Here is a 5,094-nt window from a genome sequence, read left to right as displayed (position 1 = left end):
GGTGGAGCGCCTTTGTACGGGTTTTGCGGCATTGATCATGGTACGATGGATGCATATTTTTCGAGAGTGGTGTGATAAGCAGTTCTCGGTGAATGTTTCGAGAGATGGAGAAAGGAGTTAAGTCATTAGCTGGTGTCCTTATTCCAAGGGAGTCTAGGATAACCGCCCAGTTGATGCTTGCGTGAGTCTGATATATTGGGCCGGTCGTTGGGCCTCCACGAGCTCCCCTATCGTGTTGTAAAGACCCAGGACTAGCAATATGTCTGTGGGTGTGCTGAGGGGAAGGTGAAGTGCGACCTTGTATGCCTTGCGGATGAAGTCATCGAAAGCGTTTGTGTCGTGTTTGGATAGGTATAGGCACGGAGTAGTATAAATCGCATTGATGGGGACGAAGGCATGGATGAGGCGACAAAGGCCGCCCTCCTGCATGCCCCTATGGTAGCCCGAAACTCTGCAGATGATGTGCGATATCGTGCCTGCAACCTGCCTGAGTTTCTTTAGGGTTGTGTGTTTTTACCATTGCTCTGGTATGTGTAGGCACAGTACGCGGAGCATTTCAACCTCCGGTACTGGGCTCCAATTCAGTTCAATAGTAATAGGGGAGCGGGAAGAGTGACGGTTCTTGGGGCGGATGAGCATCAGTTCGGACTTATTTTGGGAGCAGGATAGGCCGATGCTCCTTTCATTTTTTTTTTTCATTTCATTTAACTTACTGTCCCCTCAGGGCTTTCGCATTACAGAGGGGGTGGGAGCAGTGAAACAAAACAGAATCAAGTACAAGAGGAAGCGTAACAAAAAACGATAGTATTGAAAATACCTCAAAACAAAATTCAACAAAAGGGAATATAGTATACATTAGTCAACAAAAAGCAACCAAAAAAAAACATCCAAAGTAAATACGTGAAACAACTAGGGATTAATCAAATTTCAACAGTGCGGTTAATGCGGCTCTGAAACGCGCAGGGTCGATGATGCAAGTAACTGCCTGTGGAAGATGGTTCAAGTCACTGCATGTTTAGGAAGGAAGTAATTAGAGCAGGTCATTGTACTACAGTGGGGAACAGCGTAATTTACGGCCTGGTTGGCTGCTTCCTATAAATTGTCTTCTATACCGATATCACTGCCGTGAGTGGTCCGCAATGTGATGTCGTCGGCATAGAGGGTGCGTTTCAGATAATGAATGTCTAGCAGTTTTCCGGCGAGAGGGATTAGGGTGCTGCAATGCATAAGCTTGCAATGCATTGCAGCACCCTAATTGCAATGCATAAGCTTTAATTTCAATCATGGAAAATCAGGAAGAAGATGATTTGACTATTTTTCAGCGATAACATCGAAATACTAATTTTTTTCACCTCTCGGGGGGCTCCTGGGAATGCAGGGCCCGGTTCATTTGAACCCTTTGAACCATGGATAATCCGACCCTGCTTGTGGAGTGCCTACACTCTGAAGGATGTAGGAGGAGGAAGAAAGAAAGCCGAAGTGTATCTCAGCTGTGCGGTCAGTGAGGACTCATGACTAGACTATAATGACTCACATGACATGACTAAGCAACACATGACATTCCTATACCACTTATTACATATATGAGGGGTTGAAGGGGGAACCTCAGTTCGCGAGTCGCGCAAACGTTTCGACAAGTGAACTTGTAACGTTTGCTCGACTTGCGAACTCAGTCTCCCCCCTCTACCCTTGGTTAGTGTTCTTTCATACCGCATAGCCGTCTTCCCTCTCTCTCTCTCATTCTACCCTGGACAGTCATTTCATGCACATTCATGACTACCAGTCTCATCTTATTGCGACGTCATATCACACGTTACATTCTGCTTACATGTTTTGCTTCCCCGTTTTCCGGGGAAGTTTTCGCGAACATAGCCAAGTAAGACTTTCACCTTAAAGTGTTCAGTGGTTCGAGTCAATATGGTACACTACGCCGGACAGCATGTGAAAATCGCAGTGACACTGAAACGGAAGTAAAACCCATAGCGCTAACCCATCTCACTCCCAGTTGCACTACGACGCTAAATCTTCCTTTATCTTTCTGTTTTCTAGCAGTAATAAATTCCGAAAGGAACAGACGAAATATAGACTGCGTGAGATTATGACAACTGAAAGAGACTTGATAAAAGCGGAAACAAGAAACGAACCAAACTGTACTCAAATGATGTCATGCTTTTTACTGGGAAACTGTTTACTAGGCGTTGAAGGTCCATGATCATGTTTTCTTCATACATGGAAGTTTATTGTTCCTTTTTATTTGCACCCTCATTCTGATGGAAAGAGATTGCCCTCGGCGTCTCAGTAAGAACGAAAAGGTTACAGAAAAGGTTGTTCCCAAAAGGAATGCAGTCTTTCGAGTAGGCTGAACTTCATGTTACCAGCACGGGCAGCTACGTACACTTCCGAAGAACGGCGGCTTGCAAGGAATATCAGGCAAGTTTCCTTCAGTCCTATAGCAGACCGGCGACTATCACAGATGAAGGCTGAGTCCGAGCTTCAAGAAATCCTCGTAGCTGAGGGTGACGAAGCCATCTCGGTCAGTGTCATAGCTTTGGAAAGCCGTCGTCAGTGTCTGGAGGTTAATGCAACACAGCACGTAGTCGTCGAAGTTAATGGAGCCCTTCCGATCCTTGTCGTACTTCAGGAGCATGGTGTCCAGGGTTTGCTCACTCAGCCGGTAGCCAAAGCTGCTGAGTGCGTCACGCAGTTCATGTTTGTCGATGGCATTAGAGCGATCCTTGTCGAAGTTTTGGAAGCACTTCAGCCAGTCATTGATGTAGTTCCAGAGCGATACAAATTCGTCAAAGGTTATTGAACCACTCTGGCTACGGTCGAAAATGTTTATCATCAAGCGCACGGTGTCTGGATTGAATGGCTTCCAGGTTCCGTTGGACAAGGCACTCTGCAGTTCTGTCGCATTAATCTTACCACTTCGGTTCTTGTCGAGGTTGTTGAATATCCCCCGGAGATAGTTGGTGTCGGCTGCGGGAGCATGATGCTGGGATCGGCCATACATAGTGTCTCTCGGCTTGGTTGACAGTCGAGGTTTCTTCAGGTTGTCGCCCGTCCACTTCGCCGAGTCAAGCTAGAAAGTCAGTGGGGCTGAGCGCAGCGAAAGCCCAAAGGAAGGTTCGACACGCGAGCTCGGGAACTGAGAACTGAATGCCCTGTGACAGTCATGGCGGTTTCGGGCTGCATGTACTGAAAGAACCAAAGAAAACAAAGTGGTGTCAATGAGGCACAATCTCGCATCTCCGTAATTCGTCATGTGTCTAATTGATATACGGATAGCCTTGTTTTTTTTTTTTTCAGAAGGAAGGTTCTGGGACGTAGGAAATCTTGGAAAATATTCTCCTTCGTTGATATCTTTGATGTTTGCTGACGAGCACCACGATGAAGCGTTTCCTGTGTGGACGAGAAGGAAGAGCAGCGTTGTTTATTTCGCGCGAAAGAAAGAAGACGTGTTTAGCGCTCACCACACTTTAGTCGATGCCTCCTTGTGGGTACGTTTCCAGAGGCCAATAACAATCAGCATAGTGATACACATTTTCTATGTATCAAAATAAGAGGTATACAGCCAAAAACAAGCACACATCCCCTCACTCATAGAAAAATAAAAACATAGGAACAAAGCAAAAAATTGAATCACTGCGCATTTTTCTGAATTAAAGCGAAAATGGCGAAACTAACTTTACCAGACTGTTTTCACTAACTGCGTCGTCATGGGCATCCCTACTGTATCGTCATCACTAGCTGTACTCTCACCATTATCAAAGTAAATTACCGCCATTTTAGTTGCTACTGCCATCCTTATCATTAGCAGCAGATGCAGCGTCATTATTATCGATACTATCATCTTTATCATTGTCATTAACTGCATGGTCATTATCATCGATAGACAAAAAGAATTTCGATGGGTTTTTCACAAGCCCAAGTAGTAGTTAGCATGCTCGGATGGAATTTGGAGTAGTTGGGTTCTCGATGGAGTCAGATTTTCTTCTCGAGGAGGAGGAGAAAAGGAGGGCGGAAGGCAGGGATGTTAACCAGAAAGAATGAATTATGGTTGGCTACCCTGCACTGGGGAAGGATAGCCAACTGTGCTGGTCTTTTGTCAGGACGGCTGTGGAACCGAGACTACTGCTACAAGGGCACGAAATCACGTGGGCTTCGACCTACAGGTACCTTGGGATAGACCTCATGACACAGCGTGCCTATTTGGTAGACTATGAGAGCAGCCGCCGTGCGAAGGCGGTGCGCTGCCAGAATGTCCTCAGAGCCAGGGCGTTGGGGTCGTTCAATAGAATGGAAGTCCTACGCATCATATGGAAGGAAGCGATGTTGCCAGGTCTGACATATGCAAATGCAGTGTTGTGTACATGCATGTCCTCGACGCGGGAATTTATGGAACGAAGAAAGGTGGGAAGACGGGCACTGGGAGCCCATCGTTCATCCCCCAACGAGGCGGTGCAGGGTGATGTTGGCTGGTCCTCCTTCGAGGCCCGGGAGGCAGTAGCCAAGATTAGTTTTGAAATGCGTTCGTGTACTCTGGGGGCGGACCACTGGGTTCATCGAGTACAACGCTGCCTTTTGTACTGCGAAGTATGCACAAGCTGGAAGAGGAGGGTACGTGAACTGAGTGCAGAGTATGAGGTACCACTGCCAACTGTGACAAACACTAAAGACACCTGCTGGATAACTTCGAGGGTGCGTGAACACGTGGCAGCGGCGGAGACCAGGCGGTGGCGAACTGGTGCAGTGGCCAAGTCGGCTCTTGGTATGTACTCCACGCACAAAAGGGACATCACTCAGGAGCTGTTCTATGACAATTCCCTGGGGAGCGCCCTGCTTTTTGAGGCTCGTGCGGGGGTGCCGCGCACGAAGAAATGGCACGCGCGGATCGAGGGCAAGGACAACGCGGATGTCTTGTGTGCGGTGTGCGGGCGGGAGACAGAGATGATCGAACATATTGTGTTGACGTGCCAAGTGCTCATGCACTGTCAGCCTATCGGGTCAACTTTGCCGCAGGTGCTGGGGTTCACGTCTGGACAGCCGCAAGGAGACGCTGCGGTGGACAGTGATTCGACACAGCGGGATGAG

At 47.7% G+C, this 5,094-nt stretch overlaps 1 pseudogene; it reads right to left on the bottom strand.

Moving 5' to 3' along the window:
- Positions 1-2,467: 2,467 nt before the first annotated feature.
- Positions 2,468-3,013, bottom strand: LOC146180820 (programmed cell death protein 6 pseudogene; annotated as a pseudogene).
- Positions 3,014-5,094: the final 2,081 nt, after the last annotated feature.

This window comes from Amblyomma maculatum, chromosome 8 (genome assembly GCF_055883805.1).
Source record: "Amblyomma maculatum isolate TAMU_Amacu chromosome 8, ASM5588380v1, whole genome shotgun sequence".
NCBI lineage: Eukaryota > Metazoa > Arthropoda > Arachnida > Ixodida > Ixodidae > Amblyomma > Amblyomma maculatum.
The sequence above is the reverse complement of the archived record's forward strand: the minus strand, read 5'-3'. Positions and strand labels throughout refer to the sequence as shown.